This window comes from Thalia democratica, chromosome 6 (genome assembly GCF_965202585.1).
Source record: "Thalia democratica chromosome 6, ktThaDemo2.hap1.1, whole genome shotgun sequence".
Lineage (NCBI taxonomy): Eukaryota > Metazoa > Chordata > Thaliacea > Salpida > Salpidae > Thalia > Thalia democratica.
Window position 1 is genome coordinate 6,183,133 of NC_139170.1, and position 13,447 is coordinate 6,196,579.

At 25.2% G+C, this 13,447-nt stretch overlaps 5 non-coding genes across 5 annotated transcripts; 1 reads left to right on the forward strand and 4 right to left on the reverse strand.

Moving 5' to 3' along the window:
- Positions 1-153: 153 nt before the first annotated feature.
- On the reverse strand, positions 154-227 carry Trnan-guu (transfer RNA asparagine (anticodon GUU)). Its single transcript has one exon. It is a non-coding gene; the product is annotated as a tRNA-Asn (tRNA).
- A 227-nt stretch (positions 228-454) lies between these two features.
- Positions 455-528, reverse strand: Trnai-aau (transfer RNA isoleucine (anticodon AAU)). The gene has a single exon. It is a non-coding gene; the product is annotated as a tRNA-Ile (tRNA).
- A 937-nt stretch (positions 529-1,465) lies between these two features.
- On the reverse strand, positions 1,466-1,538 carry Trnak-uuu (transfer RNA lysine (anticodon UUU)). The gene has a single exon. It is a non-coding gene; the product is annotated as a tRNA-Lys (tRNA).
- Positions 1,539-6,938: 5,400 nt separating this feature from the next.
- Trnan-guu (transfer RNA asparagine (anticodon GUU)) lies at positions 6,939-7,012 on the reverse strand. The gene has a single exon. It is a non-coding gene; the product is annotated as a tRNA-Asn (tRNA).
- A 2,816-nt stretch (positions 7,013-9,828) lies between these two features.
- Positions 9,829-9,901, forward strand: Trnaf-gaa (transfer RNA phenylalanine (anticodon GAA)). Its single transcript has one exon. It is a non-coding gene; the product is annotated as a tRNA-Phe (tRNA).
- Positions 9,902-13,447: the final 3,546 nt, after the last annotated feature.

Genomic DNA, 13,447 nt, shown 5'->3' on the forward strand with positions numbered 1-13,447 from the left:
AATGTTTTTTTATCAGTGAAAAAACAAAAACTCAATGTAAAGACTTGGATGTTTGAACTAACTAACTAATAATATTGTAAAAATGACGAATTACAAAAAGACACTGAGTGTAAAAACTTTACTTATGCTTCAAAACTAAATGTATTAAAATAACGTCCTCGGGTGGGCTCGAACCACCAACCTTTCGATTAACAGTCGAACGCGCTAACCGATTGCGCCACGAGAACTGGTGGCGGTGGCTCATTATTTTCTTTATGAACTAAGAAGTATTTTTTACTGCAAAACTTCAACACGTTAAAAATAGTCTAATAAACAAAATTATATAAGTATTGTTACTTATAATTACTGTTCTTAAGTAATAAACGAATTACAAAACCAACTTTTATAAATAAAAAAGGTAAAAACTCCCGTGACAGGCGGGAATGCTCACCACTATACTAACGAGCAAAATATGTGGCCAGTACGGGGATCGAACCCGCGACATTCGCGTTATTAGCACGACGCTCTAACCAACTGAGCTAACCGGCCACACTTCAGCAGGCATTTCTTAGAAATATATTTCTGATTAGCGTACTATGACGTAATAATATCAAAAACAACCATTTTGATAAAAATACTGTTTTTTTATAAGTACCATATGTATAATTGTGAAGTCTTAAAGTTAACTTAATTTATTAAACTTATGTTATGGTTCGAAGTTAATGATGTTTCAGAACCCGTTTTCTTGTAAAAGTAACTAATTTAAGATCAAACTTTAATAATACACTTAAGTAATTATATGTAAATATATCTAAATTATGTTAGCTTTTTAATTCTTTAATGTAATAAATTACATATTAAAAATTAACTATGTGTTATCACATTTTATTACGCTTGTATTTAATTAAATAAATCTTTAAAACTACTAAAATGCTAGTAGACTTTCAACTCTAAAACATTTAATTCAAAATTTTGTGTTATTTTTCTTAAATTAAACATTTGAAAAAAAAAAATTAATATTATTTTACCATACTAAAAGATACTTGCTCATTTTCTATTTATTTTAATTAGTACATATAAATGTTAAAAGTAGCTAAATAAGTTAAACTGAGATTAAAAGTTAACTAACAGCTAGTATTTTAATTTTTAAGAAGTTTATTATTTTGTAGGTACAACTAAATGATTAATTTTTACTTATAACTGGCTTATTTTTTATAAATCTAATATGTTATAAAACAAAAAAATGTTTTGTAAAAAGAAATTATCTATCAAAAATTTACCAGAAAAATTACATTCAACTACAAAAGAGTTAGTTTATATGTTTACTATTGTAAATTGAATATATTATATAGTTTATACTTAATCATAAGCGTAGCTACTATCATGAATTAAATAATATATATAACTAGCAAAGAGAGCAATAATGTATATTTAATAACATTTGAGTAATAGTTAAACTAGTCATCATATTAATGGAGAAAAAGGTAGCCTGACAGGGAACTTGAACCCCTGACCGTTGGATTAAAAGTCCAACGCTCTACCGACTGAGCTAGCCAGGCTCACGCAAAAATTTTAATTATTACGTATATAAAAGTGATTATTACGTCACTATAGCATAACTTTGAAGTTTTGAGGCTATAAAATGCAAAATCTTAACTGTTATATATCATTAAACTGTGTACATCAATGTGTTGATAGTTTTGAAAGTTAAAATTTATTTTAATGTTTTACCTTCAATATTTTCAATTTGTTTTATTTCTAATTTATATTTTTTACTTGATTATGCTATATATTAATTGTAGAATTAATGCTCAGTTTATCATCAATTAAAGGCAATGTTATTCAAATAATTTTTACCTGTAATATAAATAAATGTTTTAGTAAACTTAAAGTGAATACAACTATGCTAAATAGCAAAATTAAACAATTTTTTATCAAATTGAAAATATATAAACTATACTCTTTAGTTTAATGTTTATTTTTATACTAATAAATACTATGTGCTTTCTTAACGACAAATAAAAAAAACATTATTATTCAGTTTGTATAAGTTTATATACTTTTATAAAAACTATTAATTTAAGTAAATGTGTATTGAAAATTAATTATTAGTTTTTAATTTATACTAACAATTAAAGTGGTTGGTCTTCCGAATAAGTTTGAATGACATTTAGCAGGTTATTGTTGAGATTGATGTGAAATTTGAAATTGGGCAGTTTTGTAGTTGTGCTTCGGATATGCGAACACAACTTTTCTCAATATTACCGGTCTGTACGTTTCATCCATGCTATAAATAAATCAATTATCAAATACAACTTCAGACTTTATATAACTTTCTGCAATATATTACTTTTTATGATATGAAGTCTTTGATAACTAATTAGGTTGTATTGGGAATTGCAATTCATCAAGCAGGAGTCGATTCTCACGATAGAAGCATCGTTGAAAAATTCTTTTCAAACGGAATACTCCTTGTTTTTGGTTTGTTTGTTCATACTAAAAGTTAGGAATTTACTTGTTATTAAATATTTATTTGATTTAGTCTTAGCAGTTTCATATGCTTTTTAATGAATTTTAACAAGCTTCCTTTATATGTCACTATAGTTTATGATATTTATTTTGTTTAGTTGTAGGTTTAAATTTTTTTAGCTATATTACAGGGGTGCCACTTTACCTTGCAACCTGGAAAAGCCTGAAATTTGACAATTTAGAAAAAAAAAAACTGAAAAAACTTTTAATTTGAGAAATTTTGAAAAAATCTGGAAAAACCTGGAATTTTGAACAATGTTTACATGTCAAGTAGAAAAATTTCAAATTCTTTTAATTTAAAGACTCAAAACAAGTACTTTAAAAAACTTGGAAGAAATTTTGAAAATCTTGAGAAAATTTGCCAAAATTCAGTGACAACCCTGTATAGTATCAAACAAAAAAATTTATACTTTTTAAGTTGTTGCTAATATATAAGAAAATTTTGTTTAATTAAACCAAATCAGTTTGAGTAAATGTTTAATTTGAGTTTTTTTTTTTTTTATTAAATGTGACATTTAATAGCATTGTGTTGTTTAACTGTACTGGAATGAAACTAAAACCTCCTTTAAAATTGCATCTAAATTGTTTAAATTTTATCATTATGATTCATTAAAAATCACTAAATAATAACCTAAAATATTTTATTCATTAACCACAACTTTTCAGTGTGAAATACTTTTTAAAATATTCGTTTTAATTGTTACATTTTATAACTTTGTACTGTTAAACTCTACTAGAGTAAAACTAAATAAGTAAAGTATAAAGGTTTATTTAAAAATATTTTTGTCACATTGAATAACATAATAGTACTTTCTGGTTTGGTTTGCACGTCAAAAATTAATAAGGACGAAACCTTTTTCGGATGCTGTTGTTGATGGTCTTGTGATAAAGTTTATTATTTATCATTGATAGCGCGAAGCATCTCAACTTAGTTGAGGATGGCCGTAAGAAATACTCGTTAAAACATGGTTAAAATTAAAATATTACTTGAATTTTAGTGTATAGGTATTAAAATAAATAACAAATAAAAGAGCACAATTTTAACCAGATTAAAGAAAATTTAATTCTTACCTTTATAGATATTTTTCTATACTTTACTTGCAGAAAAGTCAATCTTTTAATAAAAAGTACTTCTAAAATATTATTGCGTTTTCAACTATGTACGACTTACATTATTTATACCATACTTGTTTAGCAAGTTTTATTTCGTACTAATTATTAACATCACTTATAAATTGAGCTGGTTTTATAAATGATGTATTGTTGTAATAAAGGCAAAAAATTCTTGGTTATAAACCAAGTTTTAAAAGCAAACAAAGTTAAGCATTTTTAAAAAGTTACCACAACAGGATTCTTATGCAAACAAAAACAGACATTGTAAAAACTGTTTATATTTGCTATAATGTGTCTATGTTCAGAAGCCTCGATAGCTCAGTCGGGAGAGCGTCAGACTGAAGATCTTAAGGTCCCGGGTCGAGGCACGGATTTTTGTATAATCGATTTTAACATACTACATGTTAAATAGTCTTTCTGAAAACCAATATAATTTAGTCTTGTATATATTATATTACACATTAGGTACTTTTGGTTTTAAGTGCAACATTAATTTCTAGAAATACATAGACAAGAAATGAATTAATTTTTTTTGCCCTCACTTTAGTAACTACACTTTATAATTTAAAATACAGTGATGAAAATAATATGTCAAAAGTAAATTTGTCTCTTTCACTATTTCTATAACTAACTTTAGAAAAAGCTACCAGATTAAATTGTTTTAATTACCAAGATTTAATATGAAAGTTCGATAGGACCTTATTAAATAAACTGATTAAAAATGCAAAAAAAAAGTTACTTTTTCTATATAAGTCTATTTTCTACTACAGTTTAAAACAATGCGTAAAACTTTTAAATTCAACAATAAACAATTATTATTAATTAACTTAAAAGTTCTAGTAATAAAATATTTTACGAAAAATAGATATTTAATAATTTTATACGTTAGTGGTTATTAACGATGAAATTTTCCGCTCTAAGTGTTTCTATCAAACTTTTTAACAAATATACCCCTTAAAAAATTTTTAAAATGTTTGTTTTCCAAAAATATAACTTATATTTTATGTTTTAGTCTTTCAAATAAAGCTAATGTTTTTGTTGTTACTTTGTATTACATACATTAAACTCTTTAACTAAAATTAAGTGTATATTACATTTGAATATCAATATTCTATTTGAATAAGGTTGTTGTAAGTAATAAAGTAAATGTCTATGGAAGCTGATATTAAAGCTTTGATTGAATGTTCCAAAATAGGAAAACTGTTAAAAGAAAAGTTGATTGCATTTGGATGTAGAAAAGACAATGAATTCAACTCACTCCAGGCTGATATTTGTAGAATAAAAACTGAGTATAATGAAAAAAGTAAAAGCATTGAAAAGAGTATTGTTGAAATTCAGAATGATGACAAATATGTGATATTTAGTAAAAGAGTTATTTCTTTAGAAGAAAAAGTCACAGAGTTACAAAGAAGTTTTTTGGAATTCAAAACAGAGTTTTCTTCGAAATTTGAAAAGTTTGAATCAAAGTTTTCTACATATGTTGATGCAATGGAAACGATGAAACCAAAAGACTTTTATTCCAAAATCAATACTAAAATTAACAGTTTTGAAGCAACTTATGTTCAGCTTGTTTTAAGATTTTAGTTGTGAAAGTTCGTTATTAACTCAAGGTTTTAATTGTAAAAGTTCCTTATATGTCGTTTGTTTATCTAATTACATTTATGCTAGGAAATGCTAAAAAATTGTGTCTTTTTTCAGACAAGCTGTGTTTATAAGGTTATAATACAAGTAATTTGCTAATAGAGCTGTTTATTACAATCATCAATCATACACATATGGTTTAAGTGATGTACTGGAAGTTTGATGATAGAATTCAGGAAAAAAACTGTTGTTTTAAACTATGTTAAGATAAGATTGAAAGCTTTATATAGTTTCAAGTGTTAGATTATGTATTTTAGAATAAGTTTGATTTAAAAAAGTCAGGAAAATTTTGGTAAAAAGTCAGGAAAAGTCAGGATATTTTTCTCAGCTTGATCAGTGGCAACCATGATCACAGTATCTTTTCAATGCTTCTGACCATCACAAAACAATCATCAACATACCTGAGGTACAATGAAAAAAAAATTGAAAGCAATAGTTTGATTCTCAACAAGACGGGATAGCCATGTATTCCTCTTTGGGACCAAAATAGGCTAACATACTTTTGGGTTATATTGAGTAAACAATTATTCCTGCTTTAAAAAACAAAATATTGTACCTCAGCTATGTTGATGATTGTTTTGCGTTGGATTTCAACGAGAAAATTGTAGATGTATTTTTCAATATTTTGTATAATGCTCATAACATATCATTTTCACAGTTGTAAATAAAAATAATAATGAACTTGCTTTTTTAGATGTAAAAGTTAAGCGAGAAAAAAAAAATCAACATCGGTGTATAGAAAGAAAATCTTTACAGGTTGTTATTTGAATTTTTCATCCAACTGTAGCATAAAGAGAAAAGGGAATCTAATCAGAACTCTGTGTCAACGAGCATATAAAATTTTTTTTTAAAAGCTTCTACTAAGTTAAATCAAACAGATATAGTTACTATTCATAAAATGGTTATCCACAAGAGTTAGTTAACAATATAATTCATTTAAACTTGAAAATTGGATAGAAAAAATACATTACGACCTGGAAAATGTGATGTTACTTCAAAATTCCTAATTATTAATAAGAGCTCAGATGTGTTAGTAAAGGAATTTAGATAACCGATAAGAAACACTTATTATGCAGGAAACTCAAGGATTGTCTTCACGAAAAAACCACTATTAACATCAGGTGGTAAAGATCCAATATCCTGATAAAAAAAAGTATGATAGTTTACCAATTTAGCTGCTGTTGTAAAACAAGCTTTATTGGATTGATAACAAAACATCTAAGAAAAAAAACCCTGAGTATGCAGAGGACTAACAAAAAACTTTTCTTAAAAATTTTGTCGATCAGTTCTTATTTACTTTATTTTTACTGATTTGAAAATATGGGGTAAACATGATATACGTTTTATTAAGTATTAATTATTATTTAATTTGAATATTAAAACATGTTAATATTTAAGATCCAAGACTAACACGGTTTAACTTATTTTGGTGTATTACCTTTTTAATACAAGTTATTATTTAGATGAAATCTGAAGCTAAAAAAAGATATTTAAAACTAACATTTTAAAGATCAAAAAATATAAGAATGCTTCTTTATCAGTGACAGAACAAAAACTCAATGTAAAGACTTAGATGTTTGAACTAACTAACTAATACTATTGTAAAAATGACGAATTACAAAAAACACTGAGTGTAAAAACTTTACTTATGCTTCAAAACTAAATAAACAAAAGAACGTCCTCGGGTGGGCTCGAACCACCAACCTTTCGATTAACAGTCGAACGCGCTAACCGATTGCGCCACGAAGACTGGTGGCGGTGGCTCATTATTTTCTTTATGAACTAAGAAGTATTTTTTACTGCAAAACTTCAACACGTTAAAAATAGTTTAATAAAAAAAATTATATAAGTATTGTTACTTATAATTACTGTTCTTAAGTGTAAACGAATTACAAAACCAACTTAAATAAAAAAGGTAAAAACTCCCCGTGACAGGCGGGAATGCTCACCACTATACTAACGAGTAAAATATGTGACCAGTACAGGGATCGAACCCGCGACATTCGCGTTATTAGCACGACGCTCTAACCAACTGAGCTAACCGGCCACACGTCCAGCGGGCATTTATTACAAATATATTTCTGACTAGCGTATTATGACGTAATAATACCAAAAAGAATCATTTTGATAAAAATACTGTTTTTTTATAAGTACCATATGTATAATTGTGAAGTCTTAAAGTTAACTTAATTTATTAAACTTATGTTATGGTTCGAAGTTAATGATGTTTCAGAACCCGTTTTCTTGTAAAAATAACTAACTTAAAATCAAACTTTAATAGTACACTTAAGTAATTATATGTAAATATATCTAAATTTTGTTAGCTTTTTAATTTTTAATGTAATAAATTACATATTAAAAATTAACTATGTGTTATCACATTTTATTACGCTTGTATATAATTAAATAAATCTTTAAAACTACTAAAATGCTAGTAGACTTTCAACTCTAAAACATTTAATTCAAAAATATAAAATCCCATAATTTAAAGTTTGTTTTTATTCTAATAAATATTATGTGCTTTCTTAATGACATTTGAATGAAACATTATTATCAAGTTTGTATAAGTCTATATAGTATTATAAAAACTAACAATTAAAGAGAATGTGTATTGAAAAATAGTTATTAGTTTTTAATTTATACTAACAAGTAAAGTGGGTATGTCTTCCGAATAAGTTTGAATGACATTTACTAGCTTATAGTTGAGATTGATGTCTAATTTCAATTGGGCAGTTTTTTAGTTGTGCTTCGGATATCCCAACACAACTTTTCTCAATTGTACCTTTCTGTATGTTTCATTCATGCTATAAATAAATCGGTTATCAAATACAACTTCAAACTTTTTCTGCAGTTACACTTTTATTACTTTTTATAATATGAAGTCTTTGAAAACTAATCAGGTTACGTGAACTGGTTGTATTGGGAATTGCAATTCATCATGCAGGAGTCGATTTTCACGACAGAAGCATCGTTGAAAAATTATTTTTAAACGGAAACCTCCTTGTTTTTGGTTTGTTTGTTCATACTAAAAGTTAGGAACTGACTAGTTATTAAATATTGGTTTTGTTTAGTGTTATTGGTTTTGTTAGATGAATTTTAAAAAGCTTCCTTTATATGTCACTATAATTTATGATATTTATTTTGTTTAGTTGTAGTTTTAATTTTTTTTAGCTATATTACAGGGGTGCCAATTTACCTTGTAACCTGAAAAAATCTGGAACTTGACAATTTAGGCAAAAAAAAACCTGAAACTTTAAATTTGATAAATTTCGAAAAAAACCTGGTAAAAACTTGAATTTTAAACAATGTTTACATTTCAAGTAGAGAAATTTCGAATTGACACAAAAAATTTACCATATAGATAATTTTTTTTGTCATCATCAGAAATTATTTTATTAAAAATCACATTTAAAGTAACTTTAAAGTATCTTTTTAATGTTTTCAAACTATTTAACACAGTTTTTTACCTTAAACTTAACTTTAAACTAAAAATAGACTCACTACAAATACTTTTTAAAACCTGGAAGAAATTTTGAAAATCTTAAGAAAATTTGCCAAAATTCAGTGGCAACCCTGTATAGTAACAAACAAAAAAATTTATGCTTTTAAAGTTGTTGCTATTATATAGTAATATTTTGTTTAATAAAACCAAATCAGTTTGAGTATATTTTTTCAATGTGACATTTAATAGTATTGTGTTGTTTAACTGTACTTAAATGAAACTAAAACCTCCTTTTAATTTGCATCTCAACTGTTTAATTTTTATCACTATGGCACATTAAAAAGCACTAAATAATAACCTAAAATAATTTATTAGTATTCATTTTAATTGTTATACTTTATAATTTTGTACTGTTAAACTGAACTAGAGTTTAACTAAATAAGTAAAGTATAAAGAATCATTATAAATTATTTTTGTAACAATAGTTATTACAATAGTACTTTCTACTTTGGTTTGCACGTCAACAATTATTAAGGACGAAACCGGTCGTAGGCTTTCTTGGTTGTTGTTGTTGTTGGTCGTGTGGTGAAGTTCACTATTAACTATTGATGACACGAAGCATCTCAACTTTGTTGAGGATGGCCATAAGAAATACTGTTTAAAATAATTATTCATAAATTAAAATATTATTTGAATTTTAGTGTATAGGTGTTAAAATAAGTAACAAATAGAAAAGGATAATTTAAACCAGATTAAATAAAATTGTGTTTTAAAGTTAATAGATATTTTTCTACACTTTACTTGCAGAAAAGTCAATCTTTTAATAAAAAATACTTCTAAAAAATTATTGCATTTTCAATTATGTACTACGCTTACATTATTTATACCATACTTGTTTAGCAAGTTTTATTTCGTACTAATTATTAACATCACTTATTAATTGAGCTAATGTTATAAATGATGTATTGTTTTAAAGAAGGCAAAAAAGTCTTTGTTATAAACCAAGTTTTAAATGCAAACAAAGTTAACTATTTTTTAAAAGCTACCACAATAGAATTCTTATGCAAACAAAAACAAACTTTGTAAAACTGTTTATGTTCGCTATAATGTAATTTCGATCACAAGCCTCGAAAGCTCAGTCGGGAGAGCGTCAGACTGAAGATCTGAAGGTCCCTGCTTCAATCCCGGGTCGAGGCATGGTTTTTTGTTTAATCGATTTAAACATAGTGCATGCTAATTAGTCTTTCTGAAAACTAACATATTGTCTTTTATATATTACACATTAGGTACTTTTGGTTTTAAATGCAACATTAATTTTAAATAAATTCATAAACAAGAATTGAATTAATTTTTTCTGCCCTCACTTTAGAAACTACACTTTATAATTTAAAATACAGTGACGAAAATAATATGTCAATAGTAAATTTGTCTCTTTCACTATTTCTATAAATAACTTTAGAAAAAGCTACCAGATTAAATTATTTTAATTACCGAGATTTAGTATGAAAGTTCGATAGAACCTTATTAAATAAGCTGATTAAAAATGCAAAAAAATACTTTTTCTATATAAGTATATTTTCTACTACAGTTTAAAACAACGCGTTGAACTTTTAAATTCCACAAGAAACAATTATTATTAATCAACTTAAAATTTCCAGTAATTAAATATTTTACGAAAAATAGATATTAAATAATTTTATACGTTAGTGGTTGGTAACGATCTAAGTGTTTCTATCAGACTTTTAAACAAATTTACCTGTATCTTAAAAGATTTTTAAAATTTTTGTTTTCTAAATAAATAACTTATATTTTATGTTTTAGTCTTTTAAATAAAGCTAATTTTTTTGTTGTTACTTTGTATTACACTAAACTTTTAAACTAAAGTAAAGTGTATATAAAAATAGAGTAACTACAAATGAAAACATGATGTCCCGAAAAGTAGTTGTTTAAACAGAAATTTTGGAGTAAAGGTGTTTCAGCCCGGGCTCGAACCGGGGACCTTTAGCGTGTGAGGTGAGAGTGGTAACCACTACACTACTGAGAAGCTTGAGCCACTAAGCTAAATTTTGTTTATAAAGGCATCAAGCTATAGAAAATTATAGTAGTTATAACATATAAATATTAAAGAAGAGTATGAATCAGAAGCTTAATACAGTTGTTATCTAACGCCATCTAACAAACAAAATTTTTCGATAAATTTCTTAGAAGTTTTCTATTGATTTCCCTAGAACACTTTTCTAAAGTTATTTTGAAAACTGTATATAAAGATATTTATTGGAAAACGGTTAAGTTTTTTCAGTTTTTTTATAAGTTGTTAAATTACTTAGTTTATCTTAATATTTCAAAATTAGAGTATCTATGTACATATTATAGGAACGAGTCAAATATGCACCAAGACGCTTTTGCACGAAGGGTAATTTTTGCACGAGAGAAAAAATTATATAGTATATAAAACTAAAGTAAAAAACAGAAACAAAAGAAAATAAACTATTAAAAACACGAAATAGAAGAAAAATAAGTTACCGATCGAGGGTATGGGTTAGGGATAACAGTGATAGTAAAAATAATTAATAAGAAACAAAAATATCTAATAAACATTATTGAAAAAATAGAAAATAAGAAAAAAAGTTAATTAACAAAATTTAGTTGTAAATGTTTGTATATTTCTACTTTAAGTTAATCTAATAAAAAATCTAAAGTGAAACCTTTAGTTGAAATAAAAGTATTCATCAATTTACTTTACAAATAAATAGTTCGATGTTTTTTGTAGTAAAAAAAAGGTAAATATGGTTTAAACCGATGAATATTTTTATTATAAAAAATCAAATAAGTATTGCTTTCAAGTAATAACACTGAAAAAATATAATAAAAACGATTTAGTCATATTGTTTTAGATTTTTGATATCTTTATCATTTTTAAACTATTTTAATTTATACCTATTTTTCATTAAGAAATTCAACAATATTTTATTAAAGAGCTTTTTTATGTTCAATAAAATCTTAGAATATTTTTAGTTTTTAGATAAAGCTAAAACGGTGCTGTTTTATTACTGACTTAAAACAACTTATTGTTAATGATTTGATAAACAAAACAAATAATCAGACTTTAAATTATATGCAGTTAAATAACAATTCAAAGACTTAATCAATTTTTGATGACAAATCATCTACGTTTATTTTATATCATTACAAAAAACAAATTAAAAATATATAACAATTAATTTACATCGATATTAGTTTTTTTATTAATTTATGTTATAGACCAGGGATCGGCAAACTACGACCCACGATTAAAAACAAAAACTTACAGTAGATTTTTGGGATTCTACTAGAAAAAAAAAAGATCATCGGTAAGTTTTACGGGAGATTTGAATCTGATTCCGAATATTATGAGGTTTAAGTGTAGAATAAAAACTAAAACTACCACTGCGACCCGCAAATATTTTTATTTTTTAAATTTGGCCCGCGATCACCAAATGCCTGCCAACCCCTGTTATACTATATTAAAATTGAATCACTCGTGTTCGCTTGTTTTTTGTTTTAATTTTTGTTTTCAGATATTTTTAAGTGTTTTGCATTACTATTTATTGTTTTTTGCTGAAAGTTACTTAGTTTGTAATTTTTGTTTCATTTAATCATGATATCTATCCTTTAATTTTATATCTTTTTTTTTTTTGAATTTAACAAAAAAAAAATCAGCTTGCCAAAAATCACTTAATCTATTAATTTAATTTTATAAAAATGGTACAGTTTTACTTGGTTTTTAAAAACTTTTGCCTAGTAACCAAAACTAAATGTTTAAAGATCTAAGTCTGAAAAGCTACGAACATTATAAACTTAACTTTTCAAACTTTTTCGTAGCATTGTTACTCAAATCTATTAAAAAATGTTTTATAAATTTATATTTAGTTTCTAAAAGATTAAACAAATTTTAACTAAATTAGTTTAAAATATGCATTTACTTGTCTATAACAACAGTACTTGTTAAATTTTTTGAAGTTGCTTTATAACTTTATTATACATATTATTTTCTGTATTCACCATAAAGTTTTTAAGAAGTCACACTTTGAAAAATAATTTGATGATAAAAAAAAGTTTTATTAAAGACTCCGATCAAAAACACTTTTAGTTAGTTTTGATTAGTTAAATCAGTAAAAAATATTCGTCAATTAAAGTTTAATTTAATTTTGCAAATACTGTCAACTTCTGTTTTCTCAAATAAAAATACTTCAGGTAAATTTTAAGAAAAATATTTGAAACACTCCCATTTTGTTTCAATAATATCAGTTTCTCATAATAGTGTAACAAATGTATGTTAAATAGGGTAAGACAAAACTTCTAATTAATTTAATGGTAGAAATAAAACTAACTGGATAATGAATATATTTGTAGAGAATAATTTTTCTACCTAATCTAACAAGTAAGTGAAACTTTTTAGTATTCTTACTCTATAATTTTTTTGTATTAGAATTAGCTAAAATAGATATAAACGAATTGAATTTTTTCTAAATTAGTTAAATATAATTTTAAGTAGAATAAAAAATACTTTAAAAAATTATGTTACAAACTTTTATAAATATAAAAAAAAATTTCAAGTTAAATTTTATATTAAAATAAATTTAGTGTATTAATATTTCTCTTCATAGGTACATATTTTTACAATGGTTAAACAATTATAAATATAATTGACTTTATTGAAAGTAGATAAGATTAAAATATATAGTTTTAAAAGTATAACCCTTA